The 22,950-nt window shown below is 39.4% G+C and overlaps 1 protein-coding gene, 1 long non-coding RNA gene and 1 pseudogene across 6 annotated transcripts in view; 2 read left to right on the forward strand and 1 right to left on the reverse strand.

Moving 5' to 3' along the window:
* Nucleotides 1-22,950, forward strand: part of CHCHD3 (coiled-coil-helix-coiled-coil-helix domain containing 3) — a 261,763-nt gene that overhangs the window by 114,950 nt on the left and 123,863 nt on the right. The gene's annotated exons all lie outside the window — the stretch shown is intronic.
* Nucleotides 7,481-8,135, reverse strand: LOC115941655 (large ribosomal subunit protein eL15 pseudogene; annotated as a pseudogene).
* LOC145716477 (uncharacterized) overlaps nt 8,893-22,950 on the forward strand; it is an 18,268-nt gene continuing 4,210 nt past the window's right edge. The window contains exon 1 of the long non-coding RNA XR_014139135.1: nt 8,893-22,764. This is a non-coding gene — a long non-coding RNA (uncharacterized LOC145716477). The remainder of the gene's footprint in view (nt 22,765-22,950) is intronic.

The following is a 22,950-nucleotide window of genomic DNA, read 5'->3' on the forward strand; positions in this document are numbered from 1 at the left end:
TCCCTGCTCAGCGGGGAGTCTGCTTCTCCCTCTGATCCTCTTCCCTCTCATGCTCTCTGTCTCTCATTCTCTTTCTCAAATAAATAAATAAAATCTTTAAAAAAAAAAAAAGTCTACAATCTTTGAAAAGGGGTGATGGACCAAATGGAATTCTTTTTTTTTTTTTTTTAAAGATTTTATTTATTTATTTGAGAGAGAAAATGAGACAGAGAGAGAGAGAGCATGAGGCGGGGAGGATCAGAGGGAGAAGCAGACTCCCTGCTGAGCAGGGAGTCCGATGAGGGACTCAATCCCGGGACTCCAGGATCATGACCTGAGCCAAAGGCAGTCGCTTAACCAACTGAGCCACCCAGGCGCCCCAGCCAAATGGAATTCTAATTACTTGATTTCAACACATTTCTCCTGCATTTGAATCTTTGAACAGAAAAGTGAAAAACAAGATTATCCTTGAAAAATTCTCTCTCAGCATCTAAGCAGCCGTTTTTTATTACAGAAAATGTCTTCAAAATTTGTTTTGCCATTTTAAAGTTTTAGCTGTGAGAAAGTCAATTGTCAGTTGTGCAGTGCAGGAAGAAAATCTTAAACTAAAAACGACGCCATTTATATGTTATGTTGAGTAGACATGTTATTTGAACATTAGTGGCCGATTTCCCATAGAACATTTTTCTTCTTGAATTTGGTATCGTTGTTGGTCACGTAAGCACAGAAGAGTCTCCACTGTCACCAGTTCATGGCTGGTATGAATGGTTTAAACTAAAATCACACAGTAAGTGTTCTTCCTTCTACAGGAGCCTCCCTGAAGGTGTCTTATTGATTCTGTTGGAGCTGTCCTTGCTCACTGTCTCTTCCCTCCCCTTCTCTTCCTCCCCCCCCTTTTTTCCCCTCTTTCCTTCCTTTTTTTTACCCCCCTTTCTTCCAAGAGTTTCCCTTAAAAGCACATCCCTTTCACTGTCCTCCAAGGTGATAAATCTTCATCAGTTGAGAATAGATTTGATATTTTGGGAGCAGGCTGAAGTCATTAAAATCAAGGCTATTGGGTGATGGAACTGTAATAACATTTTCAGTTAGAGACAGGGAGTGACTATAAAGTAATGAGACCAGTTTTCTTGAGTTTTTGGAGGGCTGACTAAAAAAGGAAGTTCCAAAATAGAAACTCTCAGTCTGATGTTTATGTTTGTTTAAAAAAACTAGGTTCATTATTTGATAATGACATCACAAAAGTCATGTATTTATTTATTCACTTATTTTTGTATTTTCCCCTACATCTTTTTCCTAATGGCTGTGTTTTGTGGCTGCCTGTGGGATCATTGTCATATTTTTATTTTATGATGATAGTCCTTTTGGGGTTTTTACTGATGATCTGTATATCATATTTGAAATATAGTAATTAAACTGACACACACAGGAGGAAATCAAACTTTACTCAATGTTTAATTATATAAATTGGGTACCTGATAGATTTTTTCTTTTAGAGTTTAGTCCTTGAAAATTGGCAGCCAGGTTTTTGTGCTTATCTTAAACGTAATCATCATGTAGTTCCGTATTATCAAATGCAGTGATATTATTATAACACCATCAGATAAATGATACATTTAGTGCACTACCAATTTACTTTGCTTGGAAAGTATAACTTTAAGAAATAAATTGAGATAGGGGCATCTGGGTGGCTCAGTCAGTTAAGCATCCAACTCTTGATTTTATCTCAGGTCATGATCTCAGGGTCGTGATGTTGAGCCCTGCATCAGGCTCCACCTTGAGTGTCCCCCTCTCACTCTGCGCCCCCACCCCTCACACGCGTGGGTGCATGCGCTCTCTCTCTCTTCTAAAATAAATAAATGAATGAATGAATGAATGAATAAATAAATTGAGGTGTTCAGCAATTACACTAAACACTTGAGTCTATATCTTCTTAAACATAACACTTAATGGTCTTTATTTAAACTTAAAAATCTGTGGTTCTCATTTTCATATTTCTTTTGAATTTAAATGGTATCTCAATTTATTAAGGTTGTAATTTTAGAAACTCTTCATTTTCCATTCTTAATGCCATCAGAGGTTTTTTTTTTTGTTCATTTTTCTTTTCTTTCCCTCAAATTCTTGTGTAAAATTTTAAAATAAAGTGAAGATGTTATTGAATTTGCTTTGGAAAGCAGGCAGGAAGGAAAATAAATTAGTACAAAAGCCAAATGGGTGTGCTTAGATATTGAGATAAAGTACCTTTTGTTTCTGGTTATTTGTGCTACATGGTTTGTTTCATTTAATTTTTGATTAATAAAATTATGCCTTCAACTATGAAACTACATAATAAATTTAAGCACTAATTGTAGTGATTAACCATACATATAAGAAAGTTATTTTTTGTCAGCTTGCTTTAAAACATTAATTTTACATAAAAAGCAACAATCTTCATTAGGTTTTCTAGTATTTTGACAGAGTGGTCTGTCATGTAAATAAATACTCATTAGCTCATGTCTTAAGAATGAGTAAAAGTTACGCTTGTTTAGCAAAAAGAATATTGATTCATGTACATTTTTTTGTAGAAGAGAAACCTGATAAAACTTAGTGTCTTGGCAAATGTTTTAAGTTGGCATAAAGGTTATTTTTGGATTTGAACATTAAAAAACAAAAACTATACAACTTAGACATTTCTTCTCATTAAAGACATTATCTGAACAGATTATAATATTAATTTGTTCATTAATTCACTTATTCATTCATTTGATAAAATATCATATGTGTCAGGCTATATGCTCAGTAATAGAGATGGAAGTTTGTGCTAAAATAGAATCCTATCACTTTAGACCTTAGCTTGATAATATATGAATTTTTACTCTGCCTGAATATTTATAAAATTGAAATATGGGACCAATCATTTTTGGATAGGAATTCCTGGAGTTAACTTTGAATGACCTGTAACAATAAATTTAGCATTTGCCATTCCCAATAGAGTGACGCCTCACATGACATGGGAGTCCAGTTTCAGCTCAGCTTAGCCTCCCAGCCAAACTGAGGAGGGTCACAAGAAGAGTTCTAAGTGATGTTCCAATCATAAGAGTCTAAATGGACTGATTTTTACTAAAAAAAAATTTTATTGAGTGCCTACCCTGTTCCAGGCCCTGTTTGGTACTTATTTTTACCAAATTGGGTACATCCCAAAGGTATTGAGATACTCTTGAATTTATCATTGTTTTCTTTCCCAAAAAAGGCCAACTAAGGTTTTTAGTTAAATTATTCTCCTATGGTTAACTGAACATATCTTTATCAAGACCAAATATAGTAATCATCAGCATAACTTTTTAATGTTGGATGTAATACCTACTTTTATCCATTTTATAATTCCTAATGGCTGTTTGGACAGTGGGTGCATACAGAGGGTTCTGTTTATCATTTTCCATAACGTGTTTATGTGACTTTTGTAACTCTGCCCTCTGAAGATTATGCATCATAGAATCTCCAGTGTTCATTAGTACAGTTGTTAATTAGTGTTGCTTGATGTAGATTGTGGTTTCAATCAATTTGATTCAGAAAACCTTATGAGCACTTTTTGTGTGCCTACTGTCAGTGGTCTACATTCTAGTGGATCTTCAATATTTATCTAACTAGCTTAATTTTCTTTTTAGAAGTTCTTTTAAAACAAATTTTATTAATGCAAGTTGAATTTGTCTCAAATAGATCAATAAAATTTTTAAAAAAGGAAAAGCTTTTAAAAAAATAAAATAAAATCTTTAATGCAGAAATACATTGCATTTTTTTTTTTTTTTTTGCATTATTACTTTCTGTGGTTATCTTTTCACGGATGTATAGTTTGGATATTTGACCAGTTCCTTATTTTTGGATGTCTATGTTGTTTCCATTTTTAAAAATTTTATCAACAAAGCTAGGGAGAAGAATATATCTTTGGGCTAAATCTTTGCAGATATACATGATGTGTTTTCTGTTTTTTTGATAAATTTCTAGAAGTAAATTTGTTGGGTGAAAGGGTATATTGGAATCTTTTTGTTTCCTCTCTTTCTCTCTCTCTCTCACACACACAGCTAATTTGAATTGCCCATTCATAACCTTTTTTCATTTTTCCAGTATTGTTTTGAAATATTTTTTTCAATTTTTAGATAGCCAAATCTGTCCATCTTTTTATAGGAAGTATATGATTAGAACGGTGTGTCCGTCCATAAGATTTAATTAGTTTTATTTCTACTTTTATGCTTTCAATTTTTTATAATGAAATTTTAATTCACTCTTATATTTATTTTGGAATATGGTATCACATGAAGTTTTTCTAGACAGTTTTGCCAGTATAATTTTTAAAATAAATAATGTATCCATTCTCCTTAGAGATATCTTAGTTATTTTATACCAATTTCTAATGTAGAATGAAGACTATTTCTGATCTTGAATTCTGTTCATTTGCTATATTTGTCAATTCTTGAACCAATATACCACATTATTTATATTACTGTAGATTTACACCTTAAAAAATTTTTATCAAGGCAGTTCCCTAGTCATGACTGTTAATTTTTAAAATTTCTTTACTGATATGATTCATCTATTCTTCACGATGAACATTAGTCTGTTTTTATTAAGTATTTTCATAATAATCAAGACCCTTGGTTATTCTTTGTGCATTGAAATACCTTTATGCAGTATTTGGAATGTATATGTAAATAGAAATTTTTGTGCTCCTAATGTGACTTTAAATACCTGGTAGTTTATTCTTTAAAGGATCTATTCACGTTTATTCCTTATCCTTTCTCTTTTCTTCTCTCATTGTTTGCCAGAGTCTCTTCTCTCTTTTTGCCACTAAGCCGTTTTTTTGTTTTTTGTTTTTTTAATTTTATTTATTTATTTGACAGAGAGAGACACAGCAAGAGGGAACACAAGCAGGGGGAGTGGGAGAGGGAGAAGCAGGCTTCCTGCGGAGCAGGGAGCCCGATGCAGGGCTTGATCCCAGGACCCTGGGATCATGACCTGAGCCAAAGGCAGACCCTAAACGAATGAGCCACCCAGGCGCCCCGCCACTAAACCGTTTATTACTCTTGCATGGCTGGATGTTTTGTGACTCTTACAGCCAATCAGATGCCTTCATTGTGGATTTTGCTATAACATCAGTTTGTTGTTTATTGAAGTTCACCTGTGAACTTCATTTAGCTCATTCTTCCTGTTTTCATTATGAACAAAGAAGTACTTGTTTGCTTTTTCAGAGGACATTTGTGTGAGATATTTTTCTTTCTTCATGTTTTATGGATGTTGTCATACAGCACTTTCAAGTCTGTAATACCAGTCTAGATCCCATCATGTCATTTTTAGCTCTTCAGTGTACTTCATATAGATACGTTCTTTTAATATTAAAAATACACAGGAGAAACTGTCTGAAAATTCTTCTGATGTATAAAGCCATAGCATTCAATGATGTGAAATTACAGTGGGTTCTTTAGTATCTTTTTTTTTTTTTTTAAAGATTTTATTTATTTATTTGAGAGAGAGAGAATGAGAGACAGCATGAGAGGGAGGAGGGTCAGAGGGAGAAGCAGACTCCCTGCTGAGCAGGGAGCCCGATGCGGGACTCGATCCAGGGACTCCAGGATCATGACCTGAGCTGAAGGCAGTCACTTAACCAACTGAGCCATCCAGGCGCCCGGTTCTTTAGTATCTTCAGAGAATCGCAATTATTAGCACTGAGAGTGATTTTCTTTCTTAACTTGTAGTTGTTAGAGAACAATTTAGAAAATTGATGCTCCTGTCAAAAGTCTGGGTGAGTAGGATACCGGCTTAGTCTGGATATGGCAACATTAAGAACCCCACAACTTTTACTAACTGTGAAAAAGAGAGTCTATTTTATACTCCATTAAACTGTTATACATCATAAATAATTTATTTCAACCCCTATTCTCACTGTATCAAGGATGATAAACTAGTCACTGTAAGGATTTTTTTTTCTTGAATGAATGTAATAGTGTTCTCCTCTTCTCCTGCCTTGTGGGACTTTGTGCATTCCCCTCATTAGAAAGAAGTTTGTGCCTCCTGGATGGTCCCTGTCAACAAATACAGGCCTAGAATTGTTATGGGGACCCTGAGAGGACACTTAATGGAAGTCAGGACTCAGGGTAATTTCCTCCCTAGCTCTCCTGCTCATGAAATGTATGATTTGGGCCATGATCCCGTCTTTCTGAATCTGTTTCCTCATCTTTCAAATGACCGTGGGTTCTTCAGAGTTTTGTTCTGGAAATTCAGAGAGATGAGATGTATGAAGGTGCTTTGTGAACCATCATCACTGTACTGCTATTACATTCCTGTAGGTGACTGCTCCTGTCCTTGTGTTTGGCTAGGTTAACAAGGATTGGGAGGTCTGCATACAGATCCCACTGTTGTCCATGGGAAGCCAGGCGCTAGGGTTCTCCCACCCTGTCCTGTGCTTTTTGTAAACATCTCCTGCCTCCCTGACTACATTCCTGCCCTGTCTGACCACCCATCTATCCCAGCAATTTGCTGGAAAAGCAGGGGAGATGATGATGTTAAGCAGAACAGGATTTAGTTGCTGATTTTTGTGGTCTCCAGCCAGGTAGAGAACCCAGCAGCCCCAGGAAGTGGGCGACTGGCTGGTGAAGGTGGAAGTTTGAGAGTTATAGTTTGTTAAGGAGGATAAAAAGATAGAAAATAAGGAGGCTATGGTTTAAGAGATGGAATCTCAAGTCACGAATCTGTGTAGGGGAGCAGAGCCTGCAGAAAGAACTGTAGTCTGGGAGTGGCTTACGGATGGTCTCAGAGGGGATGTTTTGAAGAGGACAAGGAAGAGCATTGTTGAGAGCTGAAGTGTGGTTATGCAGTGTGAGCAGCAGGGAGAGTTTTAGGGAGCATAGCTGAGGATGGCCTTGGGGGGTGACGCATCGATGTGGCTGCCTGGGCAGTAACTGCAGCTAGAGCCCCGCCATGAAGTTGTAAGGAATCTAGTGCCTTCTTTTAACTACCGTCTTCAAGGATGACTATGAATCTAAGACTGTTGTTGTTAAGTAGTGACATTGGCTACCCCTTCTTATGTTGGATATAGTCACAAATTTGTGGACAGAATTCAATGAATTGCTACCCTACCATAATCAGTTTCGTTCATTTGAACACACAGATCATAATGCCTTTAGCAGGAGGAATCATGAAAGAATGGATGAAAGAAAATAGGCGTGCCTAAAAATAAGGCACCTGTGTGATTGGGAAACATCAGCTTTAAATTATTCTGAGAGGATGTTGGCCATTGAGAAACTGGCTTCTTTGGTTGTGCTGGGACTTGGATCTTGGATGTGGAATCTGGGGTCTAAGAGTTCCCCTGCTATCTTCTCCTAAAAATGGAAACCGAGAGGGTAAATGCAACAATACCTTTCTCTTTCCATTTCTGAGTGCCAATAAGAATAATAAAACCATGTGCCATTTTCCTTATGCCCCTTATCCTAGCCTTATTGATAACTTATTCAATATATTTCTTTTTTTACCTAAATTGTTTATTGGGTAAGAGTTTTACAGACATTACTCTTATTAGCGGTGATGGAGGAGCTGGAGAGTATTGCGTCTCCTCCATGCCACGTGGCGAGAACCACCAGTAATGTGGTGGAACTTGTGAACCTTCCCAAGGCCCCGGCTCTTGTGGCCTGCACGTGTCAGCTCTCACATCTCCCTGGGCTGGTGGACTGGTTTGGTGATCCACTGGGTGTCAGGATTTCTTCTGATAGCTTTATGGGATTGGATCAATGAGGATACCCTCAAAGAATTTGTATGTGGAATCTTTGCCAACCCAGGAAGAATTCAAGACTCTCAGAGGCCCATGATGGCATCCAGCTCGCTGCTCTGCAACCAGCTGAAGGCTTCGGGCAGACTTCAGCTGTTTAACCCCATGATTGACAGGCTTGCCGTAGGTCGCACCCTCAGGAATCAGGTGTTTGTGGCCGCCACGCTGCATATGAATCTGATCTATGACATAACCCTGCGTGGTCTTGTCCTCCAGTCTGTGTGCTTTGTCGGGCCAGGTTTGGGAGGGGCTGGGCTTTGGAGTGCAAACAGCTGTCAGTACTGCCCACAGTGCACCCCGAGAAGAAACGCATTACGTCGGGCTGCTTCTTCCTCCACAGCTCCTGCATGTACTTCCAAGTGCCCATCTTGGCTTCCCTGTGAGCGGATGGCTGCTGCCCGACAGAGAGGCTTGACTATATTTCTTAACAAGTTTAGTTATTTCCCCTACCAGTCCATGGAAGATGCCACAGACTCCAAGACTGGAGTGAATCATGGAGTCCGTAAATTAGAAGCCATCATAGTGATCCTGGGAGAAATGACTGCTAAAAACCTGTTGTCGAAGGAAGAGACAAAATGTAAAAAGTAGGAACTGTATTACTTTGGTGATGAATATTCCTAATGATGGCCTTGATTCATCCATAAAACAAAACAAAAAATTCAGAAGCACTTCACTACTTTCTGTCCCATTGTCTGTAAAGAGACAGGGAGATGTAAGACTCTGAGGAAAGATTTCTTTTACAGATGGCCACAGATTTAATCAGGGATTGAGGATGCATGAAGATAGAAGCCTCAGTTATATAGAAAATGCACTTACACGGAGCACTTTATTTCCCAGGGACGCCAGATAATTGAGTTATACCTGAAATCCCGAACTGCCTGAATAACACACAGGCACGCACACATCCAGCTTCTGTGTGCCAAGAGGTGTTAAATGCCTTGAAAACTGTAATTAAATAGCTGACATTGTGCTGCAAAACCACCATAAGCATCGCCTCGTGTGGTTTTTCAGCATTACGTGCTAACATTTAATCCCAGTAGCTGTGACTAATCTAGTCACTTTTTGTAACACATTCAAATTAAGAGGTGTGTGTTCTTGTTCATGTACTTTCTCATTAGCACTAATAATGCTAATGGAAGTGACAAATGTAGTATGTTTTTGCCTCCTATCACTCACACCTTTTAGATAGCTAGCTCCTTAGAGGAGGTGATTTCCCATGTGATACATTTATGGAGCTGTGTGTTTAATAGTTTTCCTCAAAAGAGAATATGTCCATAGGGACTATTTACTAGTGGATGGGCTCTGGGGAAAAGAAATTTGAATTAATCAATTTGAACCACAGAAGAAATTATGATGAATTAATATAAATGGGAATACCGCATACTCATTTGTTCCTATACGTCTTTCAGGCCTTTTTTTTTTTTTTTTTTTTTATAATTTATATGAGATTTCAAGAGTTTTTTCCGCAGACTCTTGACTTTGATGCTTGAGTATACCCTCTTCATTCCTCCTCTGCAAACCTTCCTATTTGTTCAAAGGACTCTTTAATGTTTAAGTGAGTGACTGACAGTTTTCAGTATTTGAAACCATGTAGAGCCATCTTCTTCTTATGAGTACTCATCTCATTAAGGGCTGGTATGTTTGGTTATTATATTCCCTCCACCATCGTAGCAAATACTTGGTTTCTTTTATGAGAGATCCTGAATGGATCTGCCCAGGGATAGCCTGCTGTTACCCGACTTCTCACAGTTCCCTACAAACCCCAACTCTCACACACTCAAAGTCCACTGCACCCCATGCCTTGTGGGACCAGTGGCTGTGTGGTCCTCACAGCTCCAGCTGCTCTTTGGGACACTCTTGCCTTCTTCTTCCCCAGGCTCAGAGATCTAAACTTTCTGCCTGGAGAGCCTTCTCCTTTCCTAGTCCTTTGCTGATGGTGGGGGACTCATGGGAGGTACATGTGTGAGAAGCTGGTGGAGGAGCCCTGCTGCTCTGGACTGTGGCCTGTGGGGACAGCTTTCTGGCATTCCTGTTTCCATTCGACATGCATATTTCCTTAGAGGCGACGGTATAAAGAGTGGTTAGGTTACCCAGGATCACAAAATGTTTATGTTAACATAGTGCAAAAATATTACAGACTAAATAAGGACTTGTACAGGCTGGTTTAGGACTGAATGCATTGATCTCTGCAAACCAAATTCCAAATGACCTTTTGGAATAGCCCATTTCCAAATGGTGTACAGTCTATAGTCTATATTTCTGTCTCTTCTTGACGGGTTACTCAGATTGTTTACTCAGGCTCTGGAAATAGATGTGCCAAATCTGCAATGTAGCATGGAGGAAAGAGTGTGAATCCCTGCTGTTACTAGCTTAATGTCCTTGGGCAAGTCATGTAATGTCCGTGAGCCTCAGTATTTCCATCTGTTAGTTGTAGACGATTAATAGCCACAAATACCTACTTCACAGAATGATCAGGAACATCATCGGAGATAATGTACATAAAAGTGCCTTGTAAGTTGTAAGGTAGGGTTGTAAACCAGAGACACAATTACTTAATATTTAACAGTTGGATAGAGAAGGGCTGTGTTGGTAGGTCCCTAAAATACTATACGTTTTCTTAAATTGTTGAAGGTATTTGCTAGGATTTTTTTTTTTCCTACCATCTTATAACACCACTGATGTATTGTTTTTAAGTAATACAGGTTTTTAATGAATTAATTTTCTTAATGGCAGTATGCTTTGTAAGTAAAACACTTCACAGTAATAAGATCCTTTGAAAAGGCAATGTCTTTTAACTGATTAAAGATCAGCCAGTCTCTTTATGTAGCACAGTGCAGAAATACTAGCCACCAGATTAAATCTTAATCAGTAACAGTGTTTCACTAATTACAAGAGCTGCTTTATACATTGGGTAAATTGCTGTTTGTAAACATTGGATTATATTAACTAATGGAGCTGATTGCCAGCCACAGAATAAGCATAAGGTTTGCTAAAAGATTTTATCAGTGGCTTGAAGTAGGTAGGCACTGCTGCCTAATATTTCAGTTAGTGTGGAAAGGCAGGTAATGACATTATGAATACATTTATAATGCAGGCCAATTTCTTCTAAAATGCATGTAAGTATTATTACTTTACTAGAAGTCTGTGAAATATGATTTATTTAATGGATTTCAGCCCCCATAATATTAAGATATAATTGAGATGTGGAGTAAAAAAAAAATTGCATGCAGTCGGTATGGTACATGAATCATAGACTAAATTGCTTGTAATTTTAAAGGCACTTAGAAAAATTGTGAAATTTATATAATGCATCCTTATGTTTGGAAAAGGTTATAAGAACAATAGTCTGGATATTTTAGTATTTCAGTCCTAAAAATAGGACTTTTGAAATATTATTAAACCTAAGATAGCCATATGTGTGAGCAGATCCAAAACTTTTTATGTCCAGTTCTCATTAAATAATTTCTGTGAATTTTTCCTTTAAACCTCTCATGTTTAGCGAAGTAGTTGAGCAGCATCTAATTTCTATAAAGGCCATAATCTAGTTTTTATAAACTATACAACTGGATGAATGACAACATAAACGTTGCCAGCGTGTTTAGAAGGGAATCAGTTAAATGGTACTTGGAATTTTGATGATTATTGCTTTGAAAAGACTGAAAATCACAGGTCTTGGCTTTATAGTTTAATTACTTGCTTAACAATTGCTAGTGATTCACTAAATCACAAGGCTTCCAAACAAATAACATCAGTAACTGCTGCCATGCCTGAGCAACTCCAATTTTCTTGACAATGGCTACCAAACGGTGTTTAGCCTAATATAAACTGTTAGTTTAACAGCAAGCAATAGGAGTTTCGAGTGTACCGTTGATGAGATGCCAGCAAATTGAGCACTTTACCAGTGGTGATACTTGTGTCAAGAGTAACTTCAGCATGTTTCATCAAGATCAGTTAGAGAAGCAAATATAGTAATTATCCACATCCCTTTTTGATATTGGATTTAATAGTAACAAGCACCGTCCAGCTTTCCAGGGCTTCTAATTAATAATTGGTTCTTAAGAGCACAGGATGCGGTTCCTAATAGTTTGAATAAGACTGGGAAACAGGGCAAGCTTAAGGTCCTTCGTGCTTTTGTGGGCCAGGGTCAGAACTACTGGTGGCAGTTTAAAAGAAGAGCAAGATCCAGGTGTCCTGGTGGGAGAATTTCATTTGTGCCTTTATTGACCTGTGCTGTCTTTCTTCACTGTGTCTTAACTTCGTGGCATTTCTGTGAGTTCATGACTCTTCCATCTTGCCCTTTTGCAATGGCAAGCTCTTTATTCCAAATAGGTTCTTCCAGAATTAGATGAGTTCCTCAGTTTTTACTTAGGTAGCAGTCACAGTCTTGCTCACATGAGTTACCTTAACCCCTGTTCTTTAGTATTTTACCTCTGAAATAAGATAAAAGAAACATAGCAGACTTGCATTTAAGCAGTGATAGTAATGCATAATATTTTATCAAGCACTTGCTTATGCCAGGCTCTGTGCCAAGAACTCTACATATATCTTATTTGATTGTTATAGCATGAGGTAGTAGTATTACTATTCCTATTATTGGAATTACTGAGACTTAGAGAAGTTAAGTGATTTACCCTTCACCACTAGGCAGTCACTTTGGCTCCAGACCCATGCTTTGAGCTACTATGCCATACCATCTCTAGTATAAATGTGCCCTCTTAGTTTGTGAACATTACTTATTTAGTTGTGACACTGTATGAAATATGGTCCTCCTTGGTGTAGATGGGTATTTAAAAATTTTTTAAATCGTGACCTACAATAATACATTTTAAATTATGATGCAGTGCACACAGATATATTAATAAACATAAGAAATAATACTACATTCTACTTTCTGCCCTCATATTTTCTATTTTATTCTGTTTCCATTTTAAAAAACTGTGGGTTGTAACCCCCTAAAACGACTTCACAGTCCACTAATAGGTAGCAACCTACAATTTGAAAATCATTGGGAATCAGTGGAGGCCTTGTGGGGTCCATGCTAGTCAGTGAAATCTGTGTTTTACACTTGCTTATATGCTGCCTCAGGTACTTGCACTTCTAATTTTGTTAGTTTTCTAATTTTGTGAGAGAGTTTTGCTAGTAGGCATTTGTGAATGATTGAATTCTGAGGATGGATGAATACCTTTCCTGAGGCTCAGAGTTACTCCTTTGCCATTTCATCATGGTCCTTTGGGGGGGGTCTCGTGGAGTTAAGATTCAGGGTTATACTCCGGTTATACTTTCCAGAGGCTGCTTCCCTTTCTTTCTGAAGTTCATTATGGCAATTGAAGGAAACCAAAGTAAAAAATATGGTCTCTCTCCAGTTATACCTCTTCCATTTTTGTCTTCTCTTGTGCTGGACACAGTATACCCAGTGTGTTTTAAATAGAATTGAGAAGAGGGGCGCCTGGGTGGCTCAGTTGGTTGAGTGGGTGGCTCTTGATTTTGGCTCGGGTCATGATCTCAGGGTGCTGGGATGGAGCCCCGGGTTGGGCTCTGTGCTCAGCAGGGAGTCTGCTTGAGATTCTCTCTCCCTCTCTCTCTACCCCGCCCCCGCTTATGCTCTCTCTTTCAAGTAAATAAATCTTTAAAAAAAATTAGAATTGAGAAGATGCAGGATAGTCTCTCGTCTTTATCATCTTGCACCCTTTACCAGGCATACCTACCTAAGTATTGGCCAGAAGGCAAGACTGAGGTTGTTGCCCCACTTACTTGTCTTTGCCTGGAATGAACTAGCAGCATAGACTGGGGTAACCAAACACCAGCATGACATGCGGTGCCCACATCCTCTCATCCAGTCCCTCCTTGAGCCAGCAAATTTGGGTGCCCACGCTGTGCTGGAAAGCTCTAGGGCTACAGTGGGAAGCTGTACACACATGCTTCGGCTTTGAGTATCCATTCTAGTGGGAAGACAGTTAACAAATGCCGTAAATATTTGAGGAGCAATAATATGGAGTTAGATGGCTGTAGTATTTCTCCACTTATCTGGGCCCCATTTTTAGGGTTGTTAGTTTTTCTAGTACCTACAGATCCTCCAAAGCGACCCAGAATGTGTAAGCCAGAGGCCACCATGGGATTTTCATTTGTGAGAGGCCTATAACTCAAGGGGAGACAGTTCTCAAGAATAGGGCCAGTGCAGTCCATGAAACAGCAGCATTGATATCACTTGGAAACTTGTTAAAAGTGCAGACTCTCTGACCCAGCTTGGACCTACTGAGGCAGAATCTGCATTTTAACAAGATCCCCAGGTGAATATGCACATTAAAGTTTGAGAAGTACTGCTAGAGTGTAGTGGTTGTCTGCTTGGCTACTCTAGAGAAATAGAGTTGGACATGATAAGTAACTCCCAGCAAAATGACATTTTGTCAAACCTTGAAGCATCTACTAGGGTGGAAATTGTCAGATGCTGCCACTTTACTCACTTCTGCTACTCCCAGCAAGACTGAGCAATGTACCCTATCCTGCCCTTTTGATACCTCCCTCCCCACAACCGGAATGGAGCACCTGAAGTTAGTCCTCACCCAGCTTTAGTTAGAAATCCCCCTGGTGTGTGGCGGTTCTATATGTATATCACCAGCACCTGGCCTCATTTGTCTCTTGGCACCTACTTTTTGGGTGAGAGCCCTTTTGCCTGTGGCCCCCTTGCCCACAGACTCCCCTAGCCATGTCCAAGCCTGTGTGTGTAATAAACCTTTGAAATACTTGGGATCATTGGCTTAGCTTTGCTGTATTTTGGTGTTTTGAGCTCTGGTATCTTTTGAGGGAAGGACCAGCAGACCCAGATATGGACCAAGTCAGACTGGGGCTTAAAAAAAAAAAAAAGTAATCTTGATCCTCAGATATCACTCTAAACCAATGAGATCAACATTTCTGCAGGGTAGGACCTAGGATGCAGCATTTTTCAAAGCTTCCAGGTGATTCCAACTGGCAGCCAAGGTTGATAGCCTCCTCTCTAGAGGAAAAATACCTTTTACGTTTTTAGGGCCCTAGAACAATTTAGAAGCTACTTATGATAAATTCTGACTGATGTTCTCCATGTCCATCATTGAAATACACCCTCCTCTGCAGATATATATGTGGAAAGCAGGCTGAGTGTACACCATTAGAATTGCTTGGTTTCATTCTTAAAAAACTGATAGCAGCAGAGCAGAGAGCCACCAGAGTTGAATTTGAGTCACCACAATGAGCCTGACATCAGATCCTGTGGAAAATAGGTTGTAACAACCTGTGACTCAGTTGATAAATGAATAATAGCACTTTCGCATTTGAAAAATAACAGTTCCTTTTAATGTGTAGGAAATTTTTGTCTATCATTTTCATCTGACTCAGGCCAGAATCTGCTTCACATTTGTGAAAGTGATCCAGACCTAGGTTTTTATCTGATTCTGAAAATGACAGCTATAGTCCCAAACTTCTATACTCTGGAAGGTTTTCCTCTCAGCCTTGCTTTTGCCTTTTGCTTTTTCAGATGACACAGAGCAGAAAGGATCAGTTGGGAGTCCCTCAAAGCCAGAAGATTAAATGGAATTAAGAGAAGGTATTCTGAGGCAGGAAACAGTGACTAGATGAAAGGACTCAAGGGGGAAGATTTTGACGTCCTTAGATTTTATGACGTTTTGGTAAGCCAGGGCTATAAGCTGTGGCTTAGAAGAGAACTTAGGTGGAAAAATTGAAAGGAGGTCCTTAAAATTTTGTAGGATGTAAAAAAGAGAAATTTTAGCAGAAAAGGTTTATGTGCCAATAATGAGCCTGATCTGAAATACTGTCCTTACAGACACTTTGATATGTGTCTATCAGTAGTCTGTCTTTGACGTTCAGACCCTGCATGAGCTGGCTTAACTTGTGAATCCTGACTAAAAGGGAACAGTTGGAGATGGCAGGTTCAGTGCTCATGTGCCACAGAGATGGGCTCCCAAGTTGTGCTGGCCGATAAGTAGCTCCCTCCAGGATGGAGACCAAGGGAAGCGCCTTGCTTTTGCTTTGTCTTAGTGCCTGCGTGTCTTTGACAAGTGAACAATAAAATGTACTGTTTGATTTCAGACTGTCTTGCCTCTTTCCTCTGTCCCTCCCGCAATCTTTCTTTTTCATGTCACATTGCACGAGGTGCTTTTCACATCTCTTTCCTGACCCTGGGTTCCAGTGTTCATTGGTCGCTCTCACCCAGGATGTGCTCTAATTGGCAAAACTGTAACCTGGTAGCAGCAGTTCGCTATTTCAGTTTCCTAATTGGTGTCAGGGTCTGCTGGTGGAGCCCAGCCATGTTGGATTGATTGATAGATCGGCCGCTGTGACCGCCACGCTTCCGTCTGACCACCAGGTTTATTGCTTTTTGAAACCAAAAATTAAAATGTTAAATATATCCTACAGTGTTCATAGTGGGTCTGAAATGAAATCAGCTATTCATCATTAAGGAATACTTTCAATGTTACCTGAAGGTCCCTTGGGTTTGCAACTCGAAATTTTGTTCTATTTCTAACTCACAGCTGGCTGTTTTCTTGCTTTCATAATGCAGTGTAAAGCTGCATTATATTTCACACAGCCTGCTGCACAGTGGGTTTCTTCTTTTCAGAAGTAACGTAGACATGGTGTTAAATGTGTGTGTGTTGGGGGTTGGGGTGGCTGGCATTGAAGATGCCCTTCTTACAGAACTTGAAATTTATAAGCTCATTTACATTGGTCAGTGAGAATGTAGGTTGTTAACTGAACCCTAAGAAAAAATGATACAAATTCTTTTTCAAAAGCTATTTCACATAATTGACATTTATGTTGAAAGTATAACTGAGCAGTTAGGCATATGAGTGTAATATAATGACTGTTTACCCAAATTAATGTCTGAAGTTACAGAAGGCTACAAAATACTGCATTTTAAAATCGAGTTTTAATACTTTGATTAGCATATTACATTCCAGTATAATAAAACAATTTAATAATCTTAAAGAGATCAAGTATCACTAGTGAGCAAACCTCTTTGATGTTTTTGTCTCATCCAGTTTCTGTAGCCAGTATTAATCATTTAGAGCAGCGTTGCTTTTGTAGAAAGAGTCCATCTTTATCAACACACGTTGTGTTTTAAAACATTCTAGTATTGTCTTTTATTTGTTTGCATTATACTGGTTTTCCAAAGAACTTTCCTGTATATTCTTTCTCTTGTTCCTTTGAATATCCTCAAATTAAGGAGTTATTATTTTACATTTTACTGAGGACGGGACTGAGAAGCAAAAGTTAAGTGACTTGATGGAAATCCCTACTACCACATAAGTGTTTGAGTTGTAGCTTAAACCAGCTCTTGTGACTCCATGTCTAGTGTTTTCCCACATTAATATACTGCTCTCTATGTGCTGAGTGTACCATTAGTGCTCTGGGCATACAAAGATGACTTGCACTCTCTTAACCTAAAATTCTAGTTCAGAGGATTGACATATGCACAGGTAGAAACACAGAGTGCTAAAGGGCTGAGGGAGTATTCAGGCTCTAGAGATAGGGTTGGGCCATAGGGATGAAAGAGGAGAGAGCCTGCCACGATTTCTTAGAAGACTGAGTATCTGAGCTGGAACTTTAAGAGGTAGGGGCTTAGGGATTTGAAAGGTTCTTGGCATCCAAACTCAGAGGACAGCTGGAACAAGAAGATCCAGAGATGGGAGAACCCATAAGTTCTGTTTCTGGATGTTGAATATATGAATGTCGTTAGAACGTAGGAGGACTGTTAATGGTTGACAGGTTGGAAGGCACAGAGCAGCCAAATGGCCAGTCTTGTGGCCATGTTGAGGATAGATTAAAGGAGAGAAAAAAGGGTGAAAATCTTTTAGGATAGGAATGTGGGGCAGCCTTCCCAGCAAGGCAAAGCAATTTCTTTCTTTCTTTTTTTTTAAAGTTTTTTTTTTTTTATTTTTTAACAGAGAGAGACAGCGAGAGAGGGAACACAAGCAGGGAGAGTGGGAGAGGGAGAAGCAGGCTTCCCGCTGAGCAGGGAGCCCAATGTGGAACTCGATCCCAGGACCCCGGGATCATGACCTGAGCCGAAGGCAGACGCTTAATGACTGAGCCACCCAGGCACCCCAAGGCAAAGCAATTTCAATTAGAAGACTGTACATTGGAATTCAAAGGGGGAGATTATCTATGGTAGACATTGCTGAGTTTAGAAGTGGGAGATTCGAAAGAAGTGAGTTACGCCATACCAAAAAGATTACTCCGACTTCAAAGACTGGCAGGAATCACAAGTCAGTTTAAGATTTCTGTCACTTTGATTTATTACTGAACCAGCAAATGAGCAATTCTAAGGCCATCCGATGAGGTAAGGACCCAAGTAACTGGGTGGTGAAGCTTTCTCTTACCTTCTTAGTTCCTCAGAGCAGACCTAAAGTACTTTGGTCCTTAGAGCAGTTGTGGAGGAAATACTCTGTCATGTTAGTGGTGTTCAGAACCATAGATTCTCTGACTTTATATATGAAGCTGAGGAAGGCACTCTCCCAACCCTTAAGCATCTACCTGTCACCATAAGAGGAAAGCCTTCCTGTGCCTATTCCTGTGTTCTGTTTCTTGCTGTCTAATTGGATGGTGACAGCTTTAAAATAAGGTTAATGACCAGTTACATTTCAGGTTGCTGTGTTTGAAGTACCTCCAAGACATCCATGTGGATATGTTCATTAAATAAATTGGAGACAGTTCTGGAACTGGGGAGGGTGGCCAGGGTTGGAGAGAGGTAGAGATCGGGGAATGGTGAGATCTCCAAAGAAGAGAATGTGGACAGAAGACAAAAGAGGGCAAAGGCAGCATTGGCAAATACCCACCTTTAATCAGCAGGTGGAGGAAGAGTTGTGGAAGAGCTTACATAGCAGCCATCTGCAAGGAGAGAATGGAGGAGTGTTGGCAGTGAGGAGAAGAGAGAGCTTCAGGAAGTGGCTCCCAGAGAGGGCCAGCAGGATGAGCACTGATCAGAGGCCATTGACTTAGGCAGTTATTGATCAGTGGTTACCTTGCCTCATAATGTGTATAATCAAGCAGTGGAATCAGAACCAGCTTTCAGATGGTTAAAGAAGGGAAAAAGGGAACAAGCTGAGGCAGTCATTATTCTGTCAGGACTTTAACCTGTGAAAGAATTGTGGTAAAGAATATATACCTTGATGAAGCAGCAGTGTTTTGGGAGGTTTTCCTTATTTTTTCTTTCTTCATTTTTACCCCTTCTTTTAAAAAGTTTTCTTCATTGTTTTTAGCTCATTTTTTAATTCAAGTATAATTAACATACAGTGTTAATAGTAGTTTCAGGTGTACAATATAGTGATTCAACAATTCTGTATATTGCTCAGCGCTCATCAGGGTAAGTGTACTTTATATCCCCTTTCTCTATTTCACTCATCTCCCCTCCCACCTACCCTCTGACAACCACCAGTTTGTTCTCTATAGTTAAGAGTCTGTTTTTTGGTTTGTCTCTTTTTTCCTTTGTTCATTTGTTTTGTTTTTAAATTCCACGTGTGAGTGAAATCATATGGTATTTGTCTTTCTCTGATTGACTCATTTCACTTGGTATTATACCCTCTAAATCCATCCATGTTGTTGCAAATGGCAAAATTTCATTCTTTTTATGGCTGAGTAATATTCCATATTGTGTGTGTGTGTGTGTGTGTGTGTTGTACATACCACATCTTCTCTATCCATTCGTCTGTGGAAGGACACTTGGGCTGCTTGCATATCATTGCTATTGCACATAATGCTGCAGTAAAATAGAGGTGCATATATCTCTTTGAATTAGTATTTTCGTTTTCTTTGGGTAAATAGCAGAATTACTGGATCATATGGTAGTTGTCTTTTTAATTTTTTCAGGAATCTCCATATTGTTTTCCACAGTGGCTGTACCAGTTTTCTTTAAAGAGATTAATATGTTTGAGAGTTAAGGGAAGGAATCCAATGGCAAGAGAAAGATCAAAAATGCAAGAAAGGTGGTAATAAATTGATAGAACACAATCTCAGAGAGTTTTGGGAGGGAATATATCCAAGTTGAGACATGAGGATCTTTGAAAAGGGAAGAGAAATCCTCTTCAGAAGATCATGTGAGGAAATTTAAGTTGGAGGGAGAGAAGTTTGCAACCGAATGGCCTCCATTATCTCAGTTACAGGATTTACCGAGATTCTGCATTCTACTGTGTGAATGCCAAGTCAATTTATTCTTTAGGGCAGGAGTCTGATGTGAACACAGTCAGGTGAGACTCAGTGGAATTCCCAGTCCAGTGTCCTGAGCAGGTGCATCTTCATTGCTAATCAGATGTTGATACCTCTTACCTGACTTACTTGCCCCTTCCTGACATAGCGTCCCAACTTCAGCTTTCGGTCAGATCTCCTGGACTTCTTTTAGTTTTTACCCTTTATCCTTGATTTCATTCTCTTCATGTTACAGGTCTTCCTTCTTGCCTGGGTCTGCCCTCCTCCATTAACAGGATACCTTTCTAGTCAGGCCTCCCCCTAAAGACCCTAGCCTAGTCTTTCTGTGGGACTCTTCTGAAAGTTCTGTGCTTCCAAGAGAGAAAGAGGCTGAAATTGCTTAAACTGTGTCAATCAATAGATTTATTATATGAATACTTAAATATGTTAGAAGATATGGATATCCTTGACTTCAGGGGTAGTGTAAGATACTTCTTGGGAAAGATGGGACCTTTTAAAAAAGTTAGAATGAAGTCTTAAAGGTATCTGACAGATTTGTTTTCTATCAGACTAGTTTTTTCTTGTTGAAACATACCTTTGAGTCTTATTTAGGGTTGAGTTCTTCCAATGCTTCTGAAATCTGTTCTGACTTTCCGGCATTGGAAATCGACATCCAATTCCAAGAAGAGCCTTATATTAAAGATTGTCAATTTTAAACAACTTAATAGATACATAAGTAATAGAGCTATTCTAACAGTGTCTTTCATTTTTTGAAAATAGCACTTGTTTTAGAAATTTGAGCTGTTTTAAACCAGTTGCTTCTATGCAACTTGGCAACAGCTGTTAGACACTATTATAAATGCTTGGGCAAAGTTCAGTGTTACAATCTTGGGGGTGCTGAAGTTTATTACATATTTGATCAAATTACCAGCTTTTCCTACGTTTACAGATGTGTATCGATTTTTTCATATCTTACCTATATGATTAGGAACAGAGTTAGTTGATGGCTATGAGAAGTTACAAATGAATAGAGGGATGCCTGGGTGGCTCAGTTGGTTAAGCTTCTGACTCTTGATTTTGGCTCAGGTCATGCATGATATTAGGTTTGTGAGATCGAGTCCTGTGTTGGGCTCTGCAATGGGTGTGGAGCCTGCTTGGGATTCTCTCTCCCTCTGCTGCCTCTGTCCCCCTCTCCAAAAAAAAAAAGAAAAGAATAGAGGGTTTCTAGAGACTTGGTGTGCATATTCAGAGTAAAGGAGATTTCCCATTTCACTTCATTGTGGTTAATAAAGGCATCTGGGAAAGGGGTCAGAAGCATCAGCAATTTGCAGAAAATTTGTGATTTTCCCTGAAACTACTGTTTATACTACATTTTGGGGGAATAGGCTGACATCTCTTTCATTGTCTTGGTTATAGTGAGCTCTTCACTGTATATGGTTCTAATCTGGGGGTCATGGGCTTATATGTAATCTGTGTGAAGCTAGATTTTAATAAACTGTACTCCCTAAAGTTCTGTCATACTTTAGATTCTAATCATTAACTCCATATCCCATAATATAGAGACCTGCTAGTAAGAAGACATCAGAGATTATTTGATAAGGAGGATGGGCACTGATATTTTATTAGAAGAGAAGCACCCATGTGTGGAAGGTACAGTTTACAGAATGCATTCACATCCATCATCTCATTTGCTTATCACACATTCCTCTGACTACGTCCTTTTCAGCCTCTGTACTCCGTTTACAGTCTCATCCACACCGATGGCTCTAGCCATCAGCTATAAACCAACAACTTCAGAATCTATATTCTTAGGCTCTAGTTTTCAACATGTAACATTTAGCCAAGTCTTCTCTTCTCACTTTCAGACTTCATCAGAAACCACTGTTCTCTTTCTTAGTGAGTGAGACCACCATCTGTATCCGAAATCCAGTTGTCCTCCTTGCCATTCCTCTCTCCTTTTCCATATTCTGCTGATTCCACTTCCTTGAAACTCTGGAATCCAAACCTGCTGCCACAGACCTTGTCTGGGCCTTCGTGACATTTAGCCTGTATCTCTTCAAGCATATCCCAACTACTTGCCTCAGTGTTGCACATCGCCTCTGGAGTGGTTTGGTTTATCTCAGGTGAAACTCTGATGTGTTATTCCCAGGCAGGATGTCCTTTAGTGGCCCACCATGGTCCCCAGGTAAAGTTGGAGCTTCAGTAGGTTACCAGGGCCCATCTTCATAGTCTGCCCATGCTTGGTTTTGCTGCCTCATCTTCGGCCATATTTCCAAGTGCAGCTTAGATGGCACTGCCCTGAACCAGGTTGCTGAACCTGCCGTGCATTTTCATGCTACCACCCCTCCATGCTTTAATGCCTTTGCTCGTGAATATCCATCTTTTCCACCTTAACCCTTTCTGGAGCCCCATCTTTTGGAACCATTTTTGTTAACATTTCTCCATCCACCGTGAAATTTGTTATTCTGCTTCTGTGTTTCTGCTCCACTTCCCCAGTGGATGTGAGCTCTTAGTGGATGGGGGCTGTGATCATCTGTGTCTTCAGCACCTTTTGTCATATCTGGGACACTTAGGAATGTCATGGAGGTTTGCAGAACATTGCACAGGTCTGAGTCTACACACATATTAAATAACTAAATGACTTCTTCAGGGTTATAAGAGCTATAACTACAACTAACTCTAAAAGTTCTTCTACTCTAGAACTTCTACTCCACTTCTGTGTACACCAATTCTTAAAAAAATAAATCGTGATGCAGCTGACTGAACCATTGATCTTGGTTGAGATAGACTTTTGCTCTTAAAACTTAAAATACTCGGGCGCCTGGGTGGCTCAGTTGGTTAAGCGACTGCCTTCGGCTCAGGTCATGATCCTGGAGTCCCGGGATCGAGTCCCGCATCGGGCTCCCTGCTCGGCAGGGAGTCTGCTTCTCCCTCTGACCCTCCTCCCTCTCATGCTCTCTGTCTCTCATTCTCTCTCTCTCAAATAAATAAATAAAATCTTTAAAAAAAAA

Source organism: Leptonychotes weddellii, chromosome 12, assembly GCF_054177405.1.
Source record: "Leptonychotes weddellii isolate Sample4059 chromosome 12, ASM5417740v2, whole genome shotgun sequence".
NCBI classification, from domain to species: domain Eukaryota; kingdom Metazoa; phylum Chordata; class Mammalia; order Carnivora; family Phocidae; genus Leptonychotes; species Leptonychotes weddellii.